The sequence below is a fragment of the Apodemus sylvaticus genome, chromosome 2 (assembly GCF_947179515.1).
Source record: "Apodemus sylvaticus chromosome 2, mApoSyl1.1, whole genome shotgun sequence".
NCBI lineage: Eukaryota > Metazoa > Chordata > Mammalia > Rodentia > Muridae > Apodemus > Apodemus sylvaticus.
In genome coordinates this window covers 131,333,353-131,343,781 of record NC_067473.1, presented here as the reverse complement: position 1 = coordinate 131,343,781, position 10,429 = coordinate 131,333,353, and positions in this window count along the sequence as shown.

Sequence of the window (10,429 nt, the reverse complement as noted above, 5' to 3'; positions counted from 1 at the left end):
TCCCCCTACAGTTCAGGCTCTGCCCAGCTGGCTTCTCTCTAGCCTCCTGTCCTGGGCAGGAAGGGAGGGGTCAGGGAAGCTGCCCTTCCTCCAGAGGGTACAACGGGGTTGTCTGTTTCACTTCCCTGTGCATGGGCCGGAAGGGAGCTCGTGGCCACATGCTGCTGCCTAGGCTGTGGCCCTGTGATCTCGGTGTTGGGAGGCCGTGTGAGCGGCCCGTTGCCAGCCTTTGAGGAATCACGACGACGGCAGAAGGGAAGGCAGATGGCTGTGTCCCCCTGGCGGATGAGAGGTTTTGCAGTGTCTGGGGAGAGTCAGAGCTGCATGGGCTTTGTGGCCAGATGGGAGCCTCAGCTCCACCAGCGGCTCCTGGCCAAGTGGCCTTGGCTAGATCGGTGCTGCTTGAGGCTTGTGCGGCTGGGTGTGAGCTGGCTGCACTAGTCACCGCACAGGGCACTAGAAACTCAACATCGCCTGTTCAGGTGGAGGGGTGCACTTTCAAAATGAGGAAAACCCTGGCTCAGGAGAGCAGAGTGCACAGCACATGGGGTGTTGGGGTGCACTTTTCTAAGTGACCCTGTGGCCCATCCTCACAGACTCTTCTTGCAAGTCAGGGTGCTCTGAGCAGGTAGCGGACCTGTGGGAAATGCAGGGAAAGGAAATCTGGGCTCCGGCTGAATTCAGATGTCGCTTTTGCCTTTTACTTCTCCCTCTTCACCCATGGCTTTCTTCTACCTTTTCCACTCCTTCCCATCCGTCTAACCCTGTGTCCCTCCCTCCCGCCTCTGTGACCTTTTACCCCAGGATCATGATGGAAAGCACTCAGTTTAGAGCTGGAGCCTTATTTAATCAGTGTGCTTAAGCATGCAGAGGGTAGAAGGGTTCGGAGGATATGAAGCGTCTCTTGCGGTCCAGAGCATCGGCTGCAGGGCTACACCTCCCCACCCCCTCACCCCCACCTCCCCATCCCGCTTCAGAACCCTGCCACCCCTCCCCTACTTTCCTTCCCTCCCTCCCTGCTCTGTCCCCTTCTGACCTCTCTACCTCTCTCCTATCCTTCCTTCACCTTCCCCTCAGTCCCAGGAAAACCTGAGCTGGAGGGTATAGGGGACGAAGGCAGGGGGAGGGCTTTGCTGTGGGGTGGAGGTGGAAAGGTCAATCTAGGGAAACCAGGATGCTAGGGAACTTGAGAAAATAACACAGTTGGCTCGGCTGCTCCTTGCATGTCCTGAGTGAGCAGAAATGCTGTTCTGCTCAGAACCTGCTGTTCTGGAAGCTCTTGGAGACAGGCGAGCAGGGAGTTAAATGTGTTCTCTCTGTAGCACAGTGAGTCGGATTCCTACTCATCATGAGGTGCTACCCTGCCCGCCCTGTACCGCCCTGCCCCACCCTTCCCTTCCCTGCCCGCAGCCTCACTAATAGCCTCAGGCCTTTTTGTAAACTGGGGTTTTCATGGAGGTACCTGTCTTGAAGGGTAGATAGACAGTTAAGTGAATCCCTAAATGTCACGAGCTCAGGTTGTGCCTGACTCAGTGGTGAATACTTCGTGTTGGGCTCAGAGATCTTGGCTAGTCTGCTTTTGAGGCTATAGAAATTAGGTGAAGTACACCAAGCATCCAACACATAGGAACTGCAGAGAAGCAGCATTCTCTATTCACACCCTTAGTCTGGTTGCTTTTCAAAGCAGCCACGAGCCCCAGAAATGATCAACGGCTTGCTTAAAGGGCCAGGGTCCCGTATAGGGACAACATTCAGTTACATCTCTCTCAGCATAGCTGTAATGCACTAAGAGATGGCTATGGTGGGTTTGGAGAGAAATTGTTGTATTTGAGAGGGGAAAGGAACAAGGTCTTTCATTCCTACAGAATGAAAGGAAATGTTCCCAGCATTCTGAGGTCAGATAGCCGCCTTCCCTTTCCCCTCAGGCCTGCCCCACACTCTCCTGGTTCTGGTTGGAAGAAACCACTGCTGGACTTGCCATCACAAGGTAGCTGGTGTCAAGAGGGGCTTGCTGGCCTGCTGAGGACTGCTGATTGCTTGAGTATGTATTCTCTCTGGGGCAAAAGAGCAAAGATTCTTCATTCATCCTAGAGATGCTGAGAAGGAAGTGACGGGGTCGGGAGCTGCTTCCTTGTATTATTGTACCTTTGCTCAGCCTGCCTCCCTGTAGGATGAGGTGTGCAGAAGAACCAAGAGACGACGAGAGGTTTCTGGCTTGAAAGTCCCTCTCTGCCGGCTTCCCTCTTGCTCTCCGTATTTGTACGTTAAGAAAACACTTGAAAATAGTCAGAGGCTGACCTCACATCCTTTGGATGCTACCCTAGCATCCTGTAAGTGTCCTGCCTGATGGCATCTGAAGCTTCAGGGACAGGCTGCATGCGGATGTTTTGTCAATAACATTCTGTTGGAGCTGAGCCACGCCCATTCGTGTGCATGGGGACTGGTACATCTGCTGTTGAGTCGAACGGTGACAACAGGGACCATATGGCCCAGGAAGCAGAAAAACGACTGACTGTTCCTCTGTCACACACGCCTGCTGACCCACACTGTGATCTGATTTACTATTTACTTGGTGTTTGGGCCTGGGCTCAGGAACATGCAGTGCTAATTTTTGGAAGATTGATAACTTGCAAATAATTTTGTCCTATGATCCACAAGTGATCTCTGTCTAATAATGACATCCTCCAAGAATGTGAGTTCATTGGCCTGGAAGACATGGATCACAGCATCGCGCTTCAGCACTCTCCTCCAGCCCTGATTTTCCCGTCGCCATGTTTCATCCTGTCCTCCATGCGCTTCACACTGGCGGCCCCACCCTGCTTTCCCCTACACTGATGGACTGAAGAAATCCTCCAATCCCAGCCCTCAGAAGGCAGAGGCAGGAGGATCACTGCAAGTCTGAAGGCAATCTGGTCTATAAAAGCGAGTTCCAAGCCAGCCCAGGATATTTAAGCAGATCTGGTCTCAAAAAGCAGAAACGAAACAAAACAGAACCAGTGGAAACTTCAAGGGCACATTTTTATTTTCAGACGATTTATGCTCTTGTGTGTGTGTGTGTGTGTGCATGTGACATGTGTGAATGTGATATGTGTGAATAGGGGTGCATGCTAGTGTGTACATGTGGAAGTTACAAAGTCACAAGATAGGCTGGGTGTTGGTCCTTATCCTTAACGGGGTTTTTCTGCAGGGTTCCTCAGGCTAGTTGACCTTTGCACTTCTGAGGACTCTCCCGTTTCCTCTTCCTATCTGCCCTTAGGAATGGGATGTCACAATAGCTTGAGTGGAATGCCTGGATTTTATGTGGATTTGAACTAGGAACTCAAACTCACGTTCTCACGCTTGCATAGCAATCACTTTGATGCACTGAATCACTTCCTTACATTCAGAAAAGTATACTTTGATACATACATTGAAAATTGGGGGGGGGGTGTGCAGATGGAGGGTTAGCAGACAGTGCTGTGGGGATCCCCTTGGTGGTTCCAAAGCCAAGTTCTAAAGATATGTAGTCAGGGTCTCTAATTTCTCAACCAATCTTAGCAGCCCTGTGCTTAAATGTGTCTTCTGTTTTGTGACTTCAAATATAAAATTCCTTAGTGTCAATGAAGAAAAAACATTTTGTTGAAAAGGAAAACTGGTTGTCCCACAGCCTAGGAACTATGGGAAGTTTCCTGGGAGGCATATGGAGCAGGCAGGCCTGCTAGGCTCTGAGGGATGCTGGGGTCTGTACATTCCTGGGTGGAGGCTGTGACAGGCCCTCAGGCTGTCTGTGGCTGGCTGGAATGCTGTGTATTCACACTCCAGAGCAGAAAGAGGCCTCTGGAGACCAGGCTGGAATACCAACAGTTCCCCCAGGCTTTAACAAGAGGGGAAAAAAAGTGCCTTTCCTTCCTAATTTTGTTTCTTAAACAAATCTAAGCAGTTACACAAAGCAGAGACTGTGGCATCTGATTATTGGCAATTTCTCATGAGAACATTCCGGAAACTTGCGGGACGTTTGTGTATGCCAGAGGACCCACAGAGCCCACTGTGACTTTGGAGTATGGTGTCCAAGACTCTGGTGACTGCTTAGGGCAGAAATGGGGAAACAGAAAACAGCGTCCAGTTCATAGTGTTCTGTTTCCCCCATTAATCCAGGGTCTGATTCATCTGTTTTCAACTTTATCTTATTGCCACAAAGACTCCCTAGCAATAGATAAAGATCTCCTCCCTAGCAGATCTGGGGATGGGTATCTCTAGACACAGGGTAGCCTCAGCCTACACGGAGCCAGCTTGTCTTCTGTCCCACTCCTCTCTGGGGCTTCTTGAGACCAGGGCCTGCGTGGAGTGGATTAGAGGAGCTGAGCTTCAGAGCCACTACTGTTTGTATTTTCCTCGGTTACATGGGCGAGACAGTCTGCTGTATCAGTTCTCTGGTCTTCTTTGGTTAGCTTTTAAAAAACGTTTTGTTGAAGTTAAAAGATAGATAACCCTCCAATACAATCCTCCAAGACAGTCTGTCTCATCATGTAGCCCAGGCTGACCTCAGTATAATTAACCTGCTAAAAAGAATAAGATTAATAATCATAGCAATCATTACTGTTTAGTATAACACAGTATTACTGTTGTACGTGTATAATGCGTGAGTGTGGGCTTACACATGCTGTGGTTCCTGTGGAGGGCAGAGGATAATTCTCTGGATTTCTCTTCACCTTTATGTGGTTCTGGGAATCAAACATCATTTATTACCTGCTGACCGCCTCACCTGCCTCTAATCATTCAAAAGAAGTATACAGCTCACTGAAATCTGTGTACCTGTGACCTGAGAACCCATCAGCTCTACCTGATTCTATAGCACTTATGAGCCTTATGTTATCTTTCTCATCACCGAGACAAAATGTCTAAAGGAAGCTGCCTGGATGAGAAGAGGTGTACTTTGACTGCTGCTTGCAGAGGGGGCAGTCTGCCATGGAGAGGAAGGCTATGCTGTGTGGCAGGAGAAACTTGTGGTGCATTTTTTACAGGCCAGGGAGCAGAGAGATTGTGCTAGTGCAGAGGTGAATCTCATCCTATAGCCTGCCTCCCAAAGAGTCTATAGCCGCTGGAATTTCCACCCCACACTAGCCAGGTGTATGTGGTGGGGGAGGGGGACATTTCACATCAAACCACAACAAACTCCTAGGTCAACCCCCTTTAAGCAGTTACTCCCTTCCCCTTAGCCACTATTTGCAGACCCTGGTACCTGCTAAGTTACTTTTTTGTCTCTGAAGATTTATCAATTCTGGGTATTTCATCCAAGTGGAATCATACAGTATGTGATTTTTTGTGTCTATTTCCCTTCTCTCATCACAGTGTGTATTTGTATAGTATGTGTGTATATGTATGTGTGTATGTATATGTATATATATGTGTGTATGTATGTGTGTATATGTATGTGTGTGTGTGTGTGTGTGTGTGTGAGTGAATGTGTGTGTGTGTGTGTGAATGTGTATGTTCCTGAGGATGAAACCCCAGGTGCTCTACCATTGAGCTACATCCCCAGCCCCAAAGAATATTCTAGACCTCCATCCTTGTTGAATCAGCGCTTTGTTTCTTTACTCTGCTGTATGGATAGGCACCATCTGTTCATCACTGTCATCGTGATGGGTGTTTGGGTTGTTTCCAAACACCAGCTCCTCTGGGCAGCGTGCCAGACAGGCTCCCTGGCTCCCAGCCTTGTTCCCTGGCCGTCTTGACACTTAATGCTCATGCAGTGATGCACACATCCAGAAGCCTCCCCTGGGCATTTCCGGGCATCCCTAGGGTGTCTTACCTACCTGGTGCTGACTTCAGGTGCTTGGCCACAGCACAGAAGGGGACTTCTGATGCCCTCTGTGGTCAGACAGCCCATAGTTCTGGCCACTGAGTTTGTCCTGCGACGGAGCTTCTGAGTGGAGGATTATGGCGTAGGACATGGTGATAGGCTATTTGGTTGTCAGATGGGTACTCTGTCATCTCAAGGACATTTCTTTCCTTATTCTGCAGGACTTCTTGCATGCCTTGGTGGCTTTTTCTAGGAAAGAATCTTCGGGTCTTAAGAGGATGTCAGAAGGGTGTTTCCCTTTTTACATTGCTGATTTCCCAGAATGCTTCTGGGTTTAGTTCTGAAATCTGTCTATCCCATCTATACTAGGACCAATGGTCACCCTAGAAACAAGCCTGCTTTGGGGATGCCCCTCACCCTGTAGAATCCTGTGTCTCTCTTTAACACACTCCTCCTCCCATTTTAGATTTAGCTGGGTGAGCCTCAACCTTCTGTATGTCCCTAGCCACCCAGTCCAGATCTTCTGTGTCTGTGCTTTGCTACAAGGTAAATCTCTAGACTAGAAAGGAAAGGGATTCTCTGTGTATATTAATGAAGATATGTGTTGGGGGGGTGGGCTGCAGGACAACCTCAAGTGTCCTCTCTCAGATACCATCCACCTTGTAAAAAAGTATTTCTTTATTTAATTGTATGTGTTGAGGGTTGGGGCATGCACATGCCGTGGTGTGGAAACAGTCCATGGGAATTGGTTCTCTTCTTTCACTGGGCCGGTCCCGAGGATTGAACTCAGTGAATTCAGGTCGTCAGACTTGACAGCAGGTGCCTTCACCCACGGAGCCACCTCGCCTGGCCCACTCTTTAGAGACAAGGATTATTCCTCCCACCTTCTCCGTGCAGGTATTACAAGCCTGTGACAGGAACGAGGCCTTACTCTGTAGTCCTGCCCGGAACTTACCCTGCAGACTAGACTAGCCTCCAACTCACAGAGATCCACCTGCCTCTGCTTCCCAAGCTCTAGGATTAAAGGTGAGTACCACCATGCCTGGCGGCCACTAGGTTCTTACTAAACCAACGCTCCTTTGGCTCGACCCAGCACGCTCTCAAGCGCTGCTTGCACCTCGAATCTTGATGCCTTTAGAGGCTTTGGGGGACACAGCTAACTTTTCTTCAGCTGTCTCTTCCCTTAGGTTGAGCATGACTTCCGCCGCTCTAGCGCTCTTCCACCTGCTTCTCGGCCTCGTGGGAGCTCGTAGACAGGTCTCTGCACGCATTCATACACGAGCGCGCCATCTCCACTGCCTGCGCGTTTTCCTCCTCCCTCGCTCGTGGCAGACTTATTTATCACTTTGTTTTCCAGTCCTTTGTGCTCGTGCCAGCGGTTCTCAGGAAGGAGCAGAGAAAAGTGTGTGTTTTATCTACCAGGCCTCACAGGAAGTCCGATTTCCTCAACAAGTAAGACAGGCGTGCAGTCAGGCCAGCACGGGTTCCCGGCTTGGCCTCGCTTCTCCCAGATGAGTGACCTTGGGCACACAGATAGACCAGATGGACCCCTGGGAGCCCGAACAAGCAGGCTTATACCACGCCCGGCATCTTAGCCTGTTTCCTCTGCTGCTTGTTTCCCCTCCCACTCTGTAGGCTCTGAGAGTCCAGTCAGCAATGGAACGGAAGTGGATCCCCCCACAACTTTAAATTAGTCATCTCTCCTGGGCTTCCTTCTCTCCCTGCCAGGGGCTGCCAAGACCCTCTTTTTCCTCTAGTGTCAGAATTCTGCTGGGAATGTTGACACTCCTACTCTTACAAGACATTTCTTTACGCAGTTCAAAGGCATCGCCCCCCAGGAAGCCTTTCCTGAATTTGGCTTCCACAGAAATCCCCCGCCCCCACCCTTCTGGCTCTGGGCAAGACCGTGGAGCTCAGCTGTATGCTTACTAGAAGTTGCTCAGTTCTACCTCTGAGAAGCTTGGCTCCATTGGGCAGCTTACTATGATACTCTGAACCTCAGTTTCTTCATGAATGAAATGGGGCCTCAAAACAGCACCTACCAATTCTTCGTGAAGTCGTTTTATGGGGGAAACAATATATCTAAGGAACATACAGAGGTGTGCACGTGTTTGTATGTGTGTGTGTGTGTGCACACATGTGTGGGGTACTCTGTAAAGGTTTTTGTTCCTTTTTAACAATAGACTTACTTTTATGTGTATAAATGCTTTGCCTCTGTGTTGTATGTGCACGGCACGTATGCCTATTGGATCCCTTGGAGCTGGGGTTATAGATGGTTGTGAGTCACCATAAGGGTGCTGGGAATTGAGCCCTGGTCTTCTGCAAGAGCAACAAGTGCTCTTAACTGCTGAGCCATCTCTCCAGGCCCCAGGTTTGTTGTTCCTAGGTCACTGAGATGGCTTGGCATGTAGACATGCTTACCCTCCAAGCCTAAGGACCAGATAGTCCTTCTATCTCCAGGACTCACTAGGTAGGGGAGAAATGAATCAATGAATCCCACAAGTTGTCCTTTGATCAGCACACACACACACACACACACACACACACACACACACACCCCAGTATTGATTGAACCACTAGACTGTATGGAGAGGGTCAGACTCATCTTTTCAGATTTTGCACTTCTACCTCTAAGGCCTTGAAGGTGGTAACACTGTGGTAAAAACTCAAGCCAGCCCCACTTGGGCGTGTTGCTCAGTCCTTAGAGAACTTGATCACCTCTGAGTTGCTGTTTTTGGAGGCAGCTGGGAGGCAGATTCCTGCTGAGCCTTGTAGAAAAGGAAGTGTAAAAGAGCCTGAACTTCTGATGTGTGCCTGTGTTTGTATTTATAGTGTATATATGTGTAGTGTAAGATTTGTGTGTATAGTGTATGTGAATATAGTGCATATAGTCTGTGTGTACACTGTATACACGCATGTGTTTAGGTGTTTATTTAATGTATATATGTTCTCTGCTCTGCAGGTTTCTTTATCTTCTCACAGAGTGAGGCAGATCCCTGCAGCTTTGCCTCTCTGGCTTCTGATCCTGACTTTGCATTAGGGTAAACCAGGGAGAATCTTAAACATATTTGTGCCAGAGTCTTGCCTTGAATCAGGGCAACTGAGATTCTAGGATAAAGTCTGGTGTGATATTTTGCTGTTGTTGTTGTTCAGTGTTCACAACCAGACTCAAGGTCTTCCCCCCACCCCCTCCCACCCCCTGTGCTCCTTGGAGCCTTTATCAGACATCTCAGCGCCTCGTTCCAGAGCTCATCCATTCAACTTTGGATTGAATTTCTCCATATACCAGAAAAGTGACTTATAAAGCTGTAACAAGGGTGTTACATGTTTCTGTCCCAAAGTTCACACAGAAAAGTTTTGACTGGACCAATGGAGCGAGCATACTTCTTGTATGAAAGGCTCTATCCGGCCCTATAGCAGCAGGACTCCAAATCTACCCTCATGCCTTCAAATGCCACAAACAAGAAGAGAAACCTCTTCTTAAGCCAACTTCCAGTGTTTTCCAAATACACCCACACTAGGAATTTCTAGGTGACATCTTGGAAAGTGCCCCACTATGTTAGCATCCCCAGGGAAGCTGGCTGATGTGTTAACTCTTGCATGAGATAGGAGTATGAGGAAGCACCCATCTTGTAAGCTGATTGAATCAGTTGGTTCTGACTGCAGAAGGTTCTAGACAGTGGGCTCCAAGATGTCAAAGGAAAGTGGTTGATGCCAGTGAGCAAGCAGGGCATTGGGCATCCTGGCCTGGCTGGAGCTTCTGCCTGGGTCCAGGCAGCTGATTTTCCAATGTGATGTCCTTCCCTTTGCATCCTGTTGGGCCCTGAGAAGATGGAGGGGACAGCAAAGACTGTGTTTGAGTTCCTGGGAAGGTGACTCACTCTTCCAGCGAGCAGTTTCCTGTTGCTGTGATTTGTTTTTCTTCTGAAAGAAGAAAATGAGTCCTCTGCTGCCCAGCATGGTCTTTGGTATTAGTTAGCTGGGAAGTGTGCTCATTTCTTTGTGTCACTACAGAGAAATCCATTACAGGCTATTCTGAAGAAGAAGAGTTCTATTTAGGGAAAGTTGGGGGCTGGGACTGTATAATTCAGTAGAGAGAGTGATTTCCATGCATACATGGAGTCCTAGGTTTGACCCAGGACCACATAAACCAGGTGCGCCCATAAGTAATTATAGCACCTGTATGTGGGTGGCAGAAGTTTAATGTCATTCTCTTCTTTATAGCAAGTCTGAAGCTAGCCTGGGAGTCATGAGACCCTGCCTCAAGACAGGCAAACAGGCAGGCAGGCAGACAGACAGACAGATAGCTAGCTAGCTAGAATTTTAGTTTGACAATTTATATTTTACAAAGGAAGTGCCTTGGCTGTGGGGCTTCACGGCTCAGATAGAAAAGACAGAGCAAGTTTAAGAATAACCAAGTGCTTCTAACTCAGAGAGAGAGAGAGAGAGAGAGAGAGAGAGAGAGAGAGAGAGAGAGAGGGAGAGGGAGAGGGAGAGGGAGAGGGAGAGGGAGAGGGAGAGGGAGAAGGAGAAGGAAGAGGAGGAGGAGAAGAGAAGAGAAGAAGGGGGGGGGGAGAAAAGGAAAGACAAAGGAAGGGAGGGAGAGAAAGAGAGAAACCCAGGATAGGTTCAGGTTTGATATTACCATCC